Source organism: Aquarana catesbeiana, linkage group LG08 (genome assembly GCF_042186555.1).
Source record: "Aquarana catesbeiana isolate 2022-GZ linkage group LG08, ASM4218655v1, whole genome shotgun sequence".
NCBI classification, from domain to species: Eukaryota; Metazoa; Chordata; class Amphibia; order Anura; family Ranidae; genus Aquarana; species Aquarana catesbeiana.
In genome coordinates, this window is record NC_133331.1 from 252,498,611 (window position 1) to 252,518,299 (window position 19,689).

Sequence of the window (19,689 nt, forward strand, 5' to 3'; positions counted from 1 at the left end):
AACATTACTTTGCCAAAAATAGGCATCATTATTGTAATATCATATGTATCAAAAGGGCTTCTTCATACAACCTTTAAAAAACTGGAATATTTTTAACTCTTCAACATTCGTTTAACCACTTGCCGACCAGCCGCCACAGTTCCACTGCGGCAGAATGGCACAGTTGGGCGAAACAACGTTATGTTACGTCGCTTCCCTTTTGGCCACTAGGGCCTGCCCACAGCGTGTGCCCGACCCCGATGCGAGTGCCCGGCGGGCAGGATTTCCGTCGGGCTCCGCGGTCGCTCATGACAGAGCGAGAACTGGGATCTGTGTGTGTAAACACACAGATCCTAGTTCTTTCAGGGGAGAGGAGACAGATTGTGTGTTCATACTATGTATGAACACCGATCTCTCTCTCCTCCTAGACAGTCCCATCCCTCCACAGTTAGAAACAGACATAGGGAACACAATTAACCCCTAGATCGCCCCTAGTGTTAACCCCTTCCCTGCCAGTGACATTTACACATTAATAAGTGCATTTTTATGGCACTGATCGCTGTATAATTGTCAATGGTTTAAAAAATGTGTCAAAAGTGTCCGATGTGTCCGCCATAATGTCGCAGTCCTGATAACAATCGCAGATCGCCGCCATTACTAGTAAAAAAAATAATAATAATAAAAATGCCATAAAACTATTCCCTATTTTGTATACACTATAACTTTTGCGCAAACCAATCAATATATACTTATTGCGATTTTTTTACCAAAAATATGTAGAAGAATACATATTGGCCTAAACTGAGGAAAAAAATGTGTTTTTTTGATAAAGAAATGTGGGTTATTTATTATAGCAAAAAGTAAAACATAGTGTTTTTTTCAAAATTGCCCTCTTCTTTTGTTTATAGCGCAAAAAATAAAAACTGCAGAGGTGATCAAATACCGCCAAAAGAAAGCTCTATTTTTGGGAAAAAAAGAACATCAATTTTGTTTGGGTATTAAGGGGGAGATTTACTAAAACTGGAATGTGAAAAATCTGATGCAGCATAGAAATCAGCTTCCAGGTTTTTTTTTCTATTTTATATTCAAAGCTTAAAGGAACACTAAAGATAACACTTTTTTTTTTTTTTTAAACAACAAACATGTTATACTTACCTCCACTGTGCAGCTCATTTTGCACAGAGTGGCCCCGAACCTGGTCTTCTAGGGTCCCTCGGCGGCTGTTTCAGCTCCTCCCCACAAGAACTAATCTCCTTCATGTGTGCTCCCTCTTATGGTGGTGAGTTCTTGCGGGCGCGCTCCCGTGATACAGCCGGCGGCCATAGCTGCTCACTGTATCACTCGGCCCTGCCCCCTGGCGCACCACGCCATGTGATTGACAGCAGTGTGAGCCAATGGCTACACTGCTTTCAATCCATCCACTCTAGCCAATCAGCGGTCAGTCTGATCAACGAAGAGGATGTCGGGGGCGAGCGCGGGACTTTCGAGGGCTCAGGTAAGTAAAACGGGGGGGCTGGGGGGGCCGGTATTGTCAGATGTTTTTTCACCTTAATGCATAGAATGCATTAAGGTGAAAACATTTCTACCTTTACAACCCCTTTAATTTAACAAGCTGAAGTTAGAAGTTGATTGACTACCATGCACAGCTGCACAAGATTCTAAATGTTCGTTTTGGTAACTCTCACTCAAGGCTGGCCATACATGGTCGAATTTCGAAAGAATTTTCTTTTGAAAGTCAGAAATATTGTGCGTTTTGCGATCCGATGGTGCCACCGTTGATTTCGAAATTCAGCCAACCAAGCCCTCAATTTCACCTTATGTTGCTACAGAAAATGAATTTTCTTGGCTGGGAATCTTCTTTTCTTTCGGGAATTTTCTTTTCTTGCACATGCGCATTTCTTTTTTTTCGATTACATTTGTCGCACGATTCTCCCGTCATTGATTAGAAAATTGTTCATTTTTCAAAAAATTTCCAACATGTCCGATTACTCAAATTTCATTACCACTCGAAAATTGGCTGTTGCTGCAGCCCACTAATGGTGTGAAATACGAATGAAAATTCTTAGAAAAGATTTTCGAAAGAAAATTCTTTCGAAATTCGACCCATGTATGGCCTGCCTAAGTGTATATGTCCAAAAAGCCTCCTTGTATAGCAGCACATACCCACGATCACCTTTGAGCTCTGGGGACCCGTTTAATTACAAGACCACTATTGCCTCGTTTCCACTGAGCAGATCGGTTCGGTACCATACGCTATTTTGGGTGTTTCCATTATGAAAGCGGCCCATACAACCAAACTATACTGCTCCATTCAGGGTCCTGCTTCAGATGTGGGGCCATAGAAAATGGAACGGTTCGGTTAGGGCGGAGCTAGGATACATTCCACTGATTGGCTGACAGAAAACCCTCTGCTGTGCTATGCTGTGCTATGCTGAGGCATTTTTTCTACACCCTGTATGGCCCTTTGTGGTCCCACTTGCAGTGGAAACGCTCACCAGAAGAGACCGGACCATTCTAGGCCATTCAAACTGTACCGACCCGAACCGATCCGCTCAGTGGAAACGAGGCATTAGTTCATGGATTCATCTTCTGGCTTTAGCAAACTGCATTGCAACAGGTGTGTTGCCATCAACTTCATTTTCCATTGTGTATTGCTACTATTGCTAATATAATATCAGAGCTGTGTTTTTGGAAGCAACTTTTAAAATCACTCAGTTTTTTCCACATAATGGAGCTATAAGGACATCTAAGCGGGTATACATAATAATACTGTCCCACAGGAAAAGTAGGTTTTCTACTATGCCGATGAAAACTTGTGCTACCTGTGGTGATCAATTAGTTACATACAGTGGGGACGGAAAGTATTCAGGCCCCCTTAAAATTTTCTGGGAAAAAACAAAAACAAAAAGGGGAGGGTCCACCCTTACACCCTATGCCATTAAATAAATAATAATCGCTCGCCCAATGCCACTCCTCACATATAGAGGCTATATCCATATCCAGAACAAAGCATATAAGAAAAATAGTGTTTCAGTGAGAATCACAAGAGGAGATGACCTTCCTGGAACAAAGACAGCTACTATGGATAAAGAGGGCAATGATGGGAGAGTAAATAAAATCTCAAAATTTATTGAAATATCAAAAGCTATAATTGCACAAATGAAGGCCTCTTGAGCCCCCTAGGGAAAGAGAGCCTTGACTGATGGGGGCATGGCTAGGTGTGTGACAAGGGGAACAATTGGTTGGGACATGGGGATGGGATGGGCCTGAGCTCAGGAAATCGTGTGCCCCAGGGAATTCTGGGTCTTTCGGAAGAGTCGTTGGAAGAGCTGCCCACCCTCCCGCCCCTTTTTTCCTATGTTTGGTATGTCACAGCTTGCTGCAGTTTTCTTGACCTTGCCAGCAGTTAAAGTTGCTGTAATAGGCTATGCCCTTGATGGAAAATTGGAAATAGGTTGTCTGTCCAGCACTTATGGTAAGGACAGGCCCCACTTCCCTCTTTTGGTTAAGTGCTCACAGTACGACTGTGACTGGTACTGGTTAAATATGTTCACCACTTCCCTCTTTTGGTTAAGTGCTCACAGTACGACTGTGACTGGTACTTTTTAAATATGTTCACCACTTCCCTCTTTTGGTTAAGTGCTCACAGTACGACTGTGACTGGCACCGGTTAAATATGTTCACATGTTATGTGTTGGAATTTAATAAAGCTGTGGCCTTGCCCTTTCCAACCTAATGGTTGTAAGTGTTGTGTTTAATGGAGTGAAGGGCAAGGGTGGTGGGGGATTTTATCCCTTGGTGTTACATTAAGTGGGACCTAAGCCCATTGCGCCTCAGCAGTCAAGTATGCTCCTAAAAAGGTTTATATGGAGCTGGTCCTAAATACATCAATAAAAAGGCATAACAGATGCATGATAACATGTGGTATGCCCATAAAGCAGACACACAGACAAGAGACAGACAATGGCATACAAATAACACATACGGTGCAGGCGCCTAAGTAACCTCGGATGCACAGGATCGCCAGTGAAAAAATAAGGAACAAAATAAATGAACTGCAAAGGGATATTGTGCATGCGTGGCCCCCGGGGTGGCGGAGGATTAATTATAGATAAATCTACCAAAGGATAAAATGCTACACAAGAGTTTAATAGGCTGTAGGGTCTCCACAAAATACTAATAGTTCTTACTGAATGGAATGAGACAAAGTCCAAACATTTGATTGCATGCACATGCTCAAAACAATTCATACAAAAAAAAGAGTCCATTCCAAAAAATAGATTGATAGAATAAAAAAAAACCATAGAGATCTCTTACAGAATATATTCAAATAAAAGTGAATAGATGATCACACAGTGCTTTGATGATTACTGCCAAATGATAGATGCCTTAATCAGGCTGAAGTAGATAATTGTAATTGGAATCTGCCTTTAATTATCAATGGATGTCAGCTATCAGCGGCTCAATGTCCATCGCTGTAGACTATCCCAGAGTCTACATTCATACCCAGATTGTGCAGATTGTATGTTGCAAAAGATCAGTGCAAATATGCAAGTTTAAACAGATAGTGGCTTTGGTTACATTACCACCCTCTTTCCTAATACAGGAATGTTGGCCGAGATCTCCTGCACTTCCGCAGCGGCAAACAAGCTCCGTAGCCTCTCCGACCGTCGTAGGGGGATTAAATCACAGACGTTCTGTAGGTCATACAACATGGCAGACTTGCGTGTTTTTCTGGCATTCAACTGATTTGTTTAATCAGACTGTGGCAATGTCATGTGGTCATTGGTAGCAGCTCCATCCATAGAAATTCACTTTTTCCTCTTCAAAAAATCCCCGCCACCCATTTGAATTGGGAGATGGCTGTAGCGGCGTCTGCAAGCCGTGATTTGACATAATCACGGCTTGCAGACATTAATGAGGAAAAAAAATCAACTTAAATGATTTTAGCAAATGGCTGCAATATAACAAAGAGTGAAAAATTTAAGGGGGGTCTGAATACTTTCTGTCCCCACTGTATGTTACAGTTGTAAAAATGATAACAGTTGTAATATGTATTGTTATAATTTATTAAATCGTGGCTTGGCAAACTTATTAACAGAATTGGCCTGAAACAAATGAAATTGGATTGTTGTGTTTGTTCCATAGACCGGCAGGGGAGGCTGTTAAACAAAAAGTTAGATGCAATGTGCACAGATTATAAAGTTAAAATAAAGTTCAGATGCAGTTCAAGCAAAACAGCTTGATTCAACAAATGGTATTCTGTTAATTCTTTCTTTGTATTGGAGTTCTAAAAGTGCTTGTTTTAATTCCTATTATTCAACATGTTATTAACTTATTAACCTAATCATCAACATAAGAGAAAATCCTAAAAACCTGCAACTTTTGAGATTCATAAAATCTTGACAAGGTGTCTGGGATGCGCACTGTTGCAGTGAAGAAGCCTATCACAATTTGTGGGTTTAAGGTATAAGGAGATGACAAAAGATTCTTTATGAATAGAGATCTCAAAATCAAGAAAATTTATATTAGTGGTGAAGTATTCAAGATATTTAAGACACTGCTAGGAGGCAAAGTGTTATGCCCTGTACACACGGTCGGACTTTGTTCGGACATTCCAACAACAAAATCCATGGATTTTTTCCGACGGATGTTGGCTCAAACTTGTCTTGCATACACACGGTCACACAAAGTTGTCGGAAAATCTGATCATTCTAAACGCGATGACGTAAAACACGTACATCGGGACTATAAACGGGGCAGTGGCCAATAGCTTTCATCCCTTTATTTATTCTGAGCATGCGTGGCACTTTTTCCGTCGGATTTGTGTACACACGATCGGAATTTCCAACAATGGATTTTGTTGTCGGAAAATTTTATATCCTGCTCTCAAACTTTGTGTGTCGGAAAATCCGATGGAAAATGTGTGATGGAGCCTACACACGGTCGGAATTTCCGACAACAAGGTCCTATCACACATTTTCCGTAGGAAAATCCGACCGTGTGTACGGGGCATAAGTGATTGTAAGGGTATTTTTTTTTTTTTAAATAACAAACATATCATACTTACCTCCACAGTGGCCCCGAACCTGCTCTTCTGGGGTCCCCCGGGGGCTCTCGCGGCTCCTCTCTGCATCAGATAACCCTCTGGGAGAAGCGCTCTCCTGAGAGGGTTACCTTGCGGGCATGCTCCCGAGTCCATCATTTGCTTCCATAGAGGCCGAATGCAGGACTCGGCCCCGCCCCCCGGCACCCGCGTCATTGGATTTGATTGACAGCAGTGGGAACCAATGGCTGCGCTGCTATCAATCTATCAAATCAAGAGCCGGGACCCCGTGGAGAGAGAGACAGCACGTCCCTGCCAACTGAATGAAGGGGTTCAGGTAAGTAAAACGGGGGGGCTAGGGGGCCGGTGACTGCCAGGTGTTTTTTCACCTTAATGCATAGGATGCATTGCGGTTAACCGCTTCCCGACCACCTCACGCCGATATACGTCGGCAGAAGGACACATACAGGCAGAATCACTCACCTGTACATTGCCCTTTAAGAGGCGGCTTGCGGGCGGGGTTGCTCGCATGCCGCCGGGAGTCTCGCGAGCGTGTTCGCGGGTCCTGCGTACTCGATGTCCACAGGGATAACCGCGATCGTCTCACGGTGAGGAAGAACGGGGAGGTGCTAATGTAAACAAGCTTTTCCCCGTTCTGTCTAGTGACACTGTCACTGATCACAGCTCCCTGTAATTGGGAGCGGTGATCAATGTCGTGTCACACATAGCCCCTCCCCCCCACAGTTAGAATCACTCCCTAGGATACACTTAACCCCTACAGCGCCACCTAGTGGTTAACCCCTTCACATGTACACAGTAATCAATGCATTTTTAATTGCACTGATCGCTGTATAAATGTGAATGGTCCCAAAATCGCACCAAAAGTGTCCAATTTGTCCGCCATAATGTTGCAGTTATGATAAAAATCGCTGATCGCCACCATTACTAATAATTAAAAAAAAATATTAATAAAAATGCCATAAAACTATCCCCTATTTTGTAAACGATATAACTTTTGAGCAAACCAATCAATAAACACTTATTGCGTTTTTTTTTACCAAAAATATGTAGAAGAATACGTATCGGCCTAAACTGAGGAAAATGTTTTTTTATATATTTTTGGGGATATTTATTATAGCAAAAAGTAAAAAATAATGCGTTTTTTTTCAAAATTGTCGCTATTTTTTGTTTATAGCGCAAAAAATAAAAACCGCAGAGGTGATAAAATACCACCAAAAGGAAGCTTTATTTGTGGGAAAAAAGGACGTCAATTTTGTTTGGGAGCCACGTCGCACGACCGCGCAATTGTTAGTTAAAGCGACGCAGTGCCGAATCGCAAAAAGTGCTTGGGTTTTTGGCCAGCCAAATGGTCCGAGGCTTAAGTGGTTAAAAAACACGAACCCTTACAATCCCTTCAAGGAATTCAACAAAAACATGAAATTCCACATCTATATTTATAGTTACATAGTTACATAGTTAGTCAGGTTGAAAAAAGACACAAGTCAATCCAGTTCAACCTTAAAAACAATAAATAAATAAAATAAAAAATATCGTACAAATAAAATAAAAAATATCGTATATTTATTGATATTTATCCATATCAATAAACATCATTGATGTACCTTTTCCAAAAAGTGACTTTGTCCAGGTTAAGCTGTGAAAGATAAACAAACTTTATTTCTAAAAAGCCAACAAACATTGTACTTCCTGGTCGCCTAAAATAAGCTTGTTGAAAGTGAAAATAATTGTCTTTCAGAATTGTCTTACAAAGGACAGTCTACTCTATATATGTACATTATATGGAGATTGTTGGTATGATCTTTTCAGCTGATTTCGCTGCTTGGTCCTGCTTTGGATTTTAAAGAATATGTGCCTGCTGTACCATGTACTTGTATCCAGTTCTCCTCCTGAACCGTACCAGGCCACATGCCCTCAACATGGGGAGGGTGCTTTGGAGTCACCCACAAAGCACCTTGTCCCCATGTTGATGGTGACATAAACGGGTGACCCCGCCTTCTTCAGCTCATCCTTATTAGTGACACAGATTTAAAGTGGAGTTCCACCCACTTTTACAACTCTTCAGCCTCCCTCACTAAACTGTGCACTGTAAACAAATTGGATATTTTTGTATTTTTTTTTTCTCAGCACCTACTGTATATCTGCTGTGTTCATTTTTCACTTCCTCCTCCCTGGCCGCGGCCCATCGCATCATTTCCTGTTTGCAATGCCTTCTGGGAAGGGGCGGCAACTTCCTCTGAAACTGCCGTTGCTATGGAAACCTGACCTGAAACCTATTACACTGCTTGTGCTGCACTGAGCATGTGGGGCGGCAACTTCCTCTAAAACTGCCGTTGCTATGGAAACCTGACCTGAAACCTATTACACTGCTTGTGCTGCACTGAGCATGTGTGAGATCTGCAAGGATGAGATCCAGTAAGAAATACAGTCTGGCTTCAGATGCCCACACCTAAGATGGCCACGGCCTGCTGTAAGTTTATAAAATAACAAACTACTGCTATAAACTAACAAAACAGACCTTAATTTACAGACTAACTTTACTAGAATACATTAAGCTTGTGTATTATATTGGTATTTTTATTTAAAAAGTATAATTTCGGCCGGAACACCACTTTAAATACTCCACTTGTGGCCTTGTTTATAAGTTATCACTGTCTGAAGGGATGTAATAATCACAAACTTGTAGTCTGTGAACCACTACTGATTATTGAGATAATTCACCATTTATTAGATGCATTTCTGGGACATGACAGCGATATTATTATTTAAGTATACAACTTTGTAGTTAGACTTAAAAAGTGTGCCTACACAGGTACACATATTCATGTCATACACAGAACAATTCATAAAGAGTGTCTACAACACACTTTAGCATTCCAACATGCCTCCAAACAACAAATCTCAGTGGGGGCAACAGATTTATGTGCCTCTTATGGGGCGTACACACAGTCGGACTTTTCGACCAGACTGGTCTGACGGACGCCGACGGACCAAATCTGGCGGACAATCCGATCGTGTGTGGGCTTCACCGGACCTTCAGCGGACTTTTCCAGTCGCAAATCTGACGGACTTTAGATTTGGAACATGCTTCAAATCTTTACGTCGTAACTCCGCCGGACCCAGAAATCCTCTCGTCTGTATGCTAGTCCGACGGATAAAAAAAAAACGCTAGGGCAGCTATTGGCTACTGGCTATCAACTTCCTTATTTTAGTCCGGTGTACGTCATTACGTACGAATCCGTCAGACTTTGGTGTGGTCGTGTGCAGGCAAGTCCGTTCGTTAGAAAGTCCATCGGAAGTCTGTCAAAAGTCCGTCGAAAGTCCACTGGAAAGTTTGCCAGACCAGTCCGATCGAAAAGTCCGGGGGGCATTCATTTAGGGCAAGCACCATATGCAGAGACACACTAAGATGGAGTATCCATGCAGATACCCCATCCTCAGTATAGCTGAGCTCCCTCCCAGCCACTGCAAATGTGACACAGACAGCACAGCCCCTAAAAATGTTTGAAGTTGGCTGGGCAAAGCCTAATAGGGATTCAGAGACACTAGTTCCCATCAAGTCCACTCCCCTTGTGATTGACCCTACATAGTAGATATTTCCTATGTAAAAACATGCATTGAATAAAAAAATGCTCAATCAATATAATGCTTAAATATTTTTCTCTGATCATCTAATTAAAACTTCTTTTTTGCAGGTTGGTGGTGCTTTGGGCATGCATATATGGTGCAGCCTAGTCTCCATTTCTGAAGTTATTATAATTGTCATGGACTGTGTATTCTATAGACCTGATTATACAACCGCGTGTGATTCTCAGTATTTGCCATCCCAGTGCTCTGAATACATTTACAACATCTATGTAAGTGATAAAAAGTGTAATAACTTACCCTTATGTTGGCTGTGTGATATAGTAAAGAAACACAAAGGGAGATATACTAAAACAGGCTGATAAGAAGCCATCATAAACATTGATAAGGTATTGATAATAATTTATACAGAACTCAACAGCTCAAGCTGGAGAATTCAGAGGGAAGGCACATCATTTATCTGATGGCTCAAGCTGAAGGTTCATTCAGTCATATTGTGCCTCAAAGCAGTCTGCCTCTAATTTACTGTCCCTTGTCATGTATTAATTCTTTATTTGTAAATCAAACATGTTATACATCGCAATAAACAGTATGATACAAACTGACAATTTATAAACTTAAAAAATTATTTTTAATTTAAACCATTATTTTTTCTGTGTTACCTGGAATGTAAGGTTGTTTTCACACTGAGGCGCTTAAAAACTGCCCACAAAACACTGGACGCTTTTGTGGAGCTTTTGAGGTGCTTTTGCGGTGCTTTTGAAGCACATTTGAGGCGCTTTTCAGGAGCTTCTGATGCGCTTCCTATTCATTTCAATGGAGAGGGGCGCTGTAGAGGCACTTTTTTTTAGCGCTTCAAATATGCTCCAAAGATGCTGCTTGCAGAAGTTTTTTCACTGCTCCGCCAGCGCACCACCCCGGTGTGAAAGCAATAATTGAGTTTGATGGAAATTGGTTTTCGTGAGCTTTTTGTAGCGTGAAAGCGCCTGAAAAGTGCCTCAGTGTGAAAGGGGTCTAAGGGTGGATGGGAGTCAGCAAAAAAAGAAAAAAAAAAGGGTAGACTTGATGGACCACTTGGTCTTTTTTCTGCTGACACTTTTCTATGTTTCTAATGGCTACCAACTGCCTGACTTTATAGAGTGCAAATTTAGAACAGAGTGTGTGCATTAAGCAGACTAAAGGCCGGCAACTGTCAAATTCAGGTGGCCTCAGATCCCTTGAGAGCCTCAACACAGCCAAATTTGTTCTTGTCAGGTTCCTTTTGAACCGTAAAGTCAGCCTAAATTGTTAGATGGTAAAATCACTTTAACCGCTTCAGCCCCGGAAGATTTTACCCCCTTCCTGACCAGAGCACTTTTTGCGATTCGGCACTGCATCATTTTAACTGACAATTGTGCTGTCGTGCGACGTTGCACCCAAACAAAATTGACGTCCTTTTTTTCCCACAAATAGAACTTTCTTTTGGTGGTATTTGATCACCTCTGCGGTTTTTATTTTTTGTGCTATAAACAAAAAAAGAGCGACAATTTTGAAAAAAAAGCAATATTTTTTACTTTTTGCTATAATAAATATCCCCAAAAATATATAAAAAAACAAATGTTTTCCTCAGTTTAGGCCGATATGTGTTCTTCTACATATTTTTGGTAAAAAAAAACGCAATAAGCGTAAATTGATTGGTTTGCGCAAAAGTTATAGCGTCTACAAAATAGGGTATAGTTTTATGGCATTTTTTTTATTTTTATTATTAGTAATGGTGGCGATCTGCGATTTTTATAGTGACTGTGACATTATGGCAGACACATCAGCCCTTTTTGACACTATCTTGGGACCATTGTCATTTATACAGCGATCAGTGCTATAAAAATACACTGATTACTGTGTAAATGACACTGGCAGGGAAGGGGTTAAACACTAGGGGGCGATCAAGGGGTTAAGTGTGTCCTAGGGAGTGATTCTAACTGTGGGGGGATGAGCTTCAACTCACATGACAGCGATCACTTCTCGCGATCACAGAGAGCATTGATCTCTGTCATGTCACAAGGCAGAACGGGGAAAAAGGAAAATTTATTATCAAATACTTACTGTATTTTTCCTTTCCTGATGGACTCGATGGCAGCCTACGTGTGGGTTAACCCCACCTCCTCTCCAATACTATAGGACCCTATTCCCATAAATGAGTACTCACCACTAGCTACTGCGTTCCGTAACTAGCCTACTCTTTGACCAACAGTAGGCTAGAAAGGAAAGTTACGGTAAGTATTTGATAATAAATTTTCCTTTTTCCTGACAGACTCCATGGCAGCCTACGTGTGGGAAATAACTAGCCAACCACACGGGTGGGTATGCTGAACAAAACTTTTTAATTTCAATTTGTCCTATAAACCGATAGGATTTTCAAATCAAAGTTTACAGAAGACAGTGAAGCGGGCTTTATGCAGTAATGAGACATGTATGTACTAATAGAGGCCCATGAGGCTGCTTTGCAGATGGTGTCTGGAGCCACATGTCGGGCCGCTGCCCACGAGGCTGCCATTCCCCTGGTGGAGTGAGCTGTCTGGAGGAGCCAAGCCCTTAGCCCTGTATGCTTGCTGGATAGTCTGCACGATCCAGGTCGCGAGTGTCCTGGTTGAGGCTTTCTTCCCTTTATTGCTACCAGAATGCAAGACAAAGAGATGATCAGAACATCTAAAGGGAGAAGTTTATAGCTTCGCCTGCATCCAGGGGGTGAGTTTCAGTGGACCCCGGGGACCTGAATGTAGGTAAGACGATCTCCTGATTCTCCTGGAACACCGAAGACACTTTCGGGTTTGAACCCAGCATAAGAATGAGAACTACACGATCCGGGAAAAACTTCAAGAAGGGTTCTTCATGACCCAGTGATCCGATCTCAGAGACCCTTTTAGCCGAGGTGACGGCTACTAAAAAGGCGACTTTTGCTGAAAAGTCCTTGATGGAAAGCGGGGAGGGCCCCATGGTACTGAGTCCAGAGATTGAGTCAAGGACAAGTGGAAGGTCCCACTTGGGAAATCTGAGTTTTCTTTGGGGCTTGAGCCTTGCTGCCCCATGGAAAAATTGCAAAATAAAGGGATGAACCGCCCATGAAGTACTGGAGAAGACCGACAAGGCAGATACTTGGACTCTAAGAGAGATGATAGATAAGGGTAGATCTAGACCCGTTTGAAGGAAGAACATCCTGGACTTCTGGATGTCTAAAAGACTTGTCCGTAGAAGAGCAAACTTCCACAAATTTGGTCCAGATTCTCCAATAGACTTCAGAGCTTGATCTTCTTGAACTCATGAGGGTGGAGATCACTTTTGAGGCGCACCCAAGAGATTCTAGCCTCTCCCTCTCAAGAACCAGACCATCTCAGTACTGCCAGACAAGGGTGTAGGACTGCCCCCTGAGAAAGAAGGTCCGGTCTGAGAGGGAGAGGCACTGAGTTGGATAAGGAGGGGGAACCAAGGCCTGTTCGGCCAATAGGGAGCTATTGTCACCACTTCGACTGCTTCCACTGCCTCTGCAGGAATCTCAGGATAACTGGAAGTGGAGGAAAGGCATACGCCCTCCTGAACCTCCACTGATCCGTCAGGGCGTCTGTTCTGAAGGCCTGGCTGCAACGGCCTCGGGTATAAAATTTCTTCAGCTTGAAATTGCAGAGGGAAGCGAACAGATCTTTTCCCAGCGACAGGATCCACTTGAACGTCTGTACATGAAGGGACCACTCGTTGTTGTCCAACTGGGTATGTGATAGGAAGTCCGCTTGAGTGTTTTGGACTCCTGGGACGAACACTGCTGAGATGTTGGAAAGGTTCTTCTGTGCCCATGATAGAATGGGTTTGACTTCTCGAAGGAGTGTGGAGCTCCGAGTACCCCCTTGTCTCTTCACATAGAAGACCGCCGTGGTGTTGTCCATCCTTAATAACACTGACTCCCCTTTCAGAAGGTGAGAGAAGGACTGGAGAGCACACCAGGCCGCTCGAAGTTCCAGGGTGTTCGAGCCCGGGTCGGGGAGGCAGATATCCCACTTGCCCTGAGCAAGGTTCGATCCGCAGAGGGCTCCCCAACCGGTACCGCTGGCGTCGGTCGTGACCGTGACCCAAGAGATGGGAGCAATAGAGTGGCAAGTCAGAAGGTTTTTGCGCTGAAGCCACCAGAAGAGGTTGTTCCTCATTGTCGTAGTTATGTGGATAATTTGGTTCTTGTCCCCTGTCTTCCATTGCTGTAGGAAACCTGACTGGAAGGGATGTAACCTCCACAAGGCCCATTTGATCATGGGAGTCGTGGAAACCATTGTGCCGACAATTTCCAGGCACTGGGAGGCTTTCAGGTGCGGGGCGTGTAGGGCCCGAGAAATTCTGTCTCAGTCAGGATCTTCTCTAATGGAAGGGAGATGGTGTTTTCCACTGTATCGAACTGAGCTCCTAAGTATATTAGGCGTTGAGCTGGGTCTAGATGACTTTTTTCTAAGTTCAGGAGCCACCCAAAGCTGGACAGGGTGGAGATCACTTGCTCCCGGTGGACCAGCAACTGCTCTCTGTTTTGAGACAACACTAGGAGGTCGTCGAGGTAATGGTAAAGACGTACCCCTTTTAATCTGATGAGAGCCATTGTGGCCAGGAGAACCTTTGAAAAGACCTGGGGGGACGTTGTCAGCCCGAAGGGGAGGCAGATAAATTGTAGGTGCTCTTGCCCGACTTGGAATCAGAGATATTTGTGAAATTTCTTTTCTACCAGCATGTGCAAATAAGCGTCCTTCAAGACGATTGAAATCATCCAATCGCCTGGCTGTTTGGCTTGCTGGATGTTTGACAGGGTTTCCATTTTGAACTTTCCATGCTCAATGAATTTGTTGCGGTAGGTCAGGTCTATGACTGGGCGCCAAGAGCCACTCTTCTTTTGAACTAGGAAGAGAGGGGAGTATATACCCTGGAACCATTTGTCCTTTGGGACGTGTACCACTGCTCCCTGAGTCTTCAGAAGGTCCACGTAGGACAACAACACTTGTCTCTGTTCCTCTGAACAAGGAAGTAGAGTGGAGACGAGTACTGGAGAAAGCCCATCTGTGACCTGACGAGACTGTCCTTATAACCCAGAAGTCTGAGATTGAGGCCACCCAGACGTGCAGGAAGAGGAGCAGATGAGCCCCCACCCGACCCGCCTGGGCGGGCGCAATCTCAAAAAGACTTAGCCTGCTCACGCCTGCCGGATGTCTGGCTTTTAGCGGGCTTATGAAAAGATGCCTGCCCTCAGCTCCAATTTTTCCTGAAGTCTCAGCCAGGCTTATAAAAGCTCTCCGGGCTGCGTCTTCTAAACTGGGGTTTCTTCTGACTGAGCAGACGCCTGTCCTGGGGAAGGAAGCCTGACTTACCGCCCATGGCTCGTGTTATGGCATCATCTAGCTTGTTGCCAAACAGTGAGGACCCCTCAAAGGGCATTTTACACCAGGCTTGCTTTGAAACCAGGTCGGCGAGCCAGGGGCACAACCATAAGGCCCTCTTAGCCGTAATCGACAACATAATTTGTGCCAGTAGGCGGATCAAATCAATAGATGCCTCCCCCAGAAAGACTGCTGCCAGCTTTAGTTCCGCCAGTTCCTCTGAGATGCCCCTGAGGAAGGAGTCTACATTCTCCGTCCAGGCTTCCATGGCCTTCGACATGGCTGCTAGTGCCAAGGCAGGTTTACAGGCCATATCGGCAAGCCCATAAATTCTCTTTAGATCCTGATCTATCTTCCTCTCGAGCTCATCTTTGAAGGACACTGCATCTTCCAAGGGAAGAATAACGTGTTTGGGCAGACACATTAGGGCTGCGTCCACAAGGGGAGTATTTTCCAGACACTTCACTTCTTCTGACTTGAAGGGGTATAATCTGGAGATTTTACTTGACATGGAGGACTTCTTCTCCATCTTACTCCATTCCTCATCAATAATGTTCTTTAGTTCAGGAAGAAGCGGAAAATTCAAGCGTTTTTTTCCCCAGATGTTTGAAGAATTTTTTCTGTTTAGCTGGGGGAGTGGAGGGGTCTTCCCACTTCAGGGCCTCCTTGATTGCTTTGATTAATGGTGAAACCATAGCGAAGTCAAAGCCTCCGATGTCCTCTTCGTCTTCAGGTTCATCATCCGAAGAGTCAAGAGAGGCAACGTAGGGCTGGGAAGTGCCCGGACCATGACGGGCCTCGTCAGCCGGCGGGCAAGACAAAGTAGTGGACTGGCTCATTGTGTGGGGTGTATCCATCTCTTTTAGGGATTGTTGCACCACACGTTTCACAAGAGACTCTAAACGCTGGTTTTCCGTCTCCTTTTCTCCAACCGCACGGGCATAGCAACGGTCACACAAGGACTTGTCCTTCGGGACTCGTGTCCCACATCCCCAACAGGCTCTACGATTAGAGCAGCTGTCATGGCGGTGGGAGCGGTGTCTGGAGGAGGAATGAGAACGTCTCCTCTGGTGGTGAGATCCGGACGGGGAGTCTCGTCTGGATCTAGATGATGAATGATATTGTGGCCTGGCAAGGTCTCTGTCATTCTGGACCTTGACCTGAGGGTCCGACCTGGAAGGGCTCTCCTCTGGTGGTGAGATCCGGACAGGGAGTCTCTTCTGGATCTAGATAATGAATGATATTGTGGCCTGGCAAGGTCTCTGTCATTCTGGACCTTGACCTGAGGGTCCGACCTGAAAGGGCTGGAGAAGAAACAGAAAAGGGGGGGGGGGCAAGATATAATATCAGAACCGCAAATATTTGCGACTGTACCTCAACCCCTCCCCTCACAAACACATACCTTGTGCGTGAGGGCTGGCCACTTAAAGGCGGTGACTTGTCCATGGTCTTGGATGAGGAACGTCACGCAGTCTGCAGAAAATGGCCTGAAAAAAGCCAAGGTACCAATGAGGAGAATTTGAAACTTGCTCCTCTAACAGATATATATATATATATATATATATATATATATATCCACATATATATTTACACATCCATATTTAACATTATTATACATTTTATTATTTTATCTTTTAAATAAAAAGTTAATAAATAAAATACATATATATGTATTGCAATTATCAGCCACCCACTTAGGAATAATGCAGACCAGAGCAGGGGAACTGTCTGCCTCCTTTCTCTGCCAGGGGAAATCTCATTTTAACAGGAGCTGGAGGTCAGATTTAAATTCCCCGCCCGTGACATCACCGCCTCCCGTTGAGCACGCGCTATGGGACGGCGGCCAAACAGCACCTGCGTGGCCGCCGAGTGTTCTGCCGATCTGCGCATGCGCGAGCCAAGCCTCGCTCTCGAGGCGGCTACTGCGCAAGCGCGAGCAGCCGGGACAGCCGCGACCCGGAAGTGTTGTGGCGGGCTGGAACGCACAAGCGCTCCAGCCACCATGAGGAGGAGATATACTACCAAATGTTAGAATATAGGGAAAGGAAACAGCCCAAGGCCATAAACGCAAAGGGGAACAAACACAGAGACACTGCCATGGAGGAGAGAATAAGGATATTGCAGACCTTGCCAGCCATTGATGTGTTCGTCCATCGGGCATACAGAGGCGACCACCCATCCACCATAGGGGAAAACTCCAGCCTCTAAAGCTACTCGCCCGCCCGTGGCTGGGCTCTGAGCTGCACCGCATAAGGTATGCCAAATCCTGGATCTATGCGACCTGACGCGAACAGCATGTGTAGGTCCATTGGAGGAGGACAAAAAAGGACTGCAGTAGCTAGAGGTGAGTACTCATTTATGGGAATGGGGTCCTATAGCATTGGAGAGGAGGTGGGGTTAACCCACACGTAGGCTGCCATAGAGTCTGTCAGGAAATGCTTTGTTTACATAGGCGCTTCCCCGTTCTGCGGCTCCGTGATACGATTGCCGGGAGGCCGGCGGACATCGAGTCTGCCGGTCCCGCTAGCACCGCCAATTAAGAGACGTACAAGTATGCCCATTTGACCACCGCTGCCAATGTGCCGACGTATATCAGCGTGGTGGTGGTCAGCAAGTGGTTAAAGAGTAACTCCAATTTTGTTGAGAAAAAAACATTCCCCTCTGGCTGATCTATGCACATTGCAAGGATTTTAACAAACTTTCTTACATATTCCTACCTTTTGTTATTCTGAAGAAATTACTGTTTGTCTGTGTCCATGAGTGAATCTGTTTGGGAGTGGTTTTATAATTATCAATCAGCTGCTGTACCTGCAGGGCTCTAATGAGGAAAGCTGCAGGGTTTGCATCCCTTTAGACGTGATTTCCCTTTGAGAGTATCTCACCAAAATGACATTTGTCTTGCAGGGGATGCTCAACATTTGATTTGTATCTCAGTGCAGAATTCTGGGAAAATCAGTGAGCCAATCACATAAGCAGGGAATAACATTTCGGGGGGGGGGGGGTGTACTGTACACCATCTGTGTACAGAACGCCTCCAAGTAGCCATATTGTATTGAACTTTACAGAAAATACAGCTCTGCAGATTAAAAGGGTAATTTTTAGTAACATTCATTTACAATATGACTTGTGTTGCAATTGTATATACTATATTATTTTTTTTTCTTCATTTTTTTTCCCATGAAAGTGGAGTTACCCTTTTAGTATTTTTATTGCTCTCCATTAGGAAAATTCCTCTCACTTCCTGGTGATTGCTGTTATTGCGACAGGAAGTGAAGGGGATTTATAAACTGGATTTCAGTGAAAAACTTACAAAGGTTATAACTATTCCCCATATTATTACATAAAAAATATTGTCATATAGTCATCTATAGCACATTTTATTTGAAAGGGATGGGGTATTAGAATATCTTGAAACATCGTAAAGCTAGGGGGACTGGCTTTACCAAATTTTAAATTATATTGTCAAAGCAATTGCACTAGCCCGTATGGCAGACTGGAAATATGCTAAAAAGACTAGACTCTGGGTAGAACTCGGTATGGTTGGGAATACAGTTCCCCACCAATGCCATTGCTGAAACGTTAATATTTCATGTCGGGAGTACTTGATAAGGGCTTTGAATCATGGTCCCCAGAGGTAACACAGCTATTACACCAAGCATTAAAAGACTCAAAAATGAAACCAATTAAGTCCTTATGTGGAGTAGAGCAGCCAACATTTATGGATCAATGGAGATACATACATTTGTGTCAATTTATTCGGAATCTCCCACAGCCCATTCGTACATTAAAAGACCTGAATCCTACTTAAACAATTATGCAATATAGAGATCAACAACAACATTGTTTTTCTCTTTTTCTCAAAGCTTTGATGAATCTGCAATACCCTGGGTACCCAGATTATATAGGTCGGTGGGAAAAAGATCTGCAAATTACACTTACAAATAAACAAAAAGATAGGATTATACAATTTTCTTATATGCCCGCTACCTCAAGGTTAGAATTTAAGGAAACTAAACTACATTATGAAATAATATCAGACCCTGATGAGTATGAATTATTAATTAATATTGATTAACCTTATAGTTTCTTTACCACCCTGTTAGTTCTATATTTACATTTGTCGTGGTTTCCCCCTCAACCTCCCCCTTTTTCTTTTTCCTTTGGAAATTTTTTTTCTTTCTTTTCTTCCTCTTTTTTTCTTTTTCTTTTTGTGTGCTTCCTGCCCCCTGCCTTTATTTCGCTATTGAAGGGGAGAGGATGGGAACTGATAAGATAAAACTGCATTGAATATGTTTCAAGATAATTTTTGGAACTTTTTGAAATGCTGAAAATAATTATAATAATAATAATAATAATAATAATAATAAAACAAAAGAACAAAACCTATCAACATAAAAAATAAATTAAAAAAAAATGACAACAGACTTATGCCGCGTACACACGGTCGGACTTTACGGCAGACTTTGCCCGGCGGACGGGATTTCATCGGACAATTCGATCGTGTGTGGGCTCCAGCGGACTTTGTTTTCTCAAAAGTTGGACGGACTTAGATTTGAAACATGTTTTAAATCTATCCGTCGGACTCGAGTCCAGTGGAAAAGTCCGCTCGTCTGTATGCTAGTTCGACGGACAAAAAGCCACACTAGGGCAGCTATTGGCTACTGGCTATGAACTTACTTGTTT

General features: G+C 43.6%; 1 long non-coding RNA gene across 1 annotated transcript in view; it reads left to right on the plus strand.

Annotated features, from left to right (window-relative positions):
* Positions 1-9,798: 9,798 nt before the first annotated feature.
* LOC141105349 (uncharacterized) overlaps positions 9,799-19,689 on the plus strand; it is a 30,043-nt gene continuing 20,152 nt past the window's right edge. Inside the window, exon 1 of the long non-coding RNA XR_012235579.1 lies at positions 9,799-9,900. This is a non-coding gene — a long non-coding RNA (uncharacterized lncRNA). The remainder of the gene's footprint in view (positions 9,901-19,689) is intronic.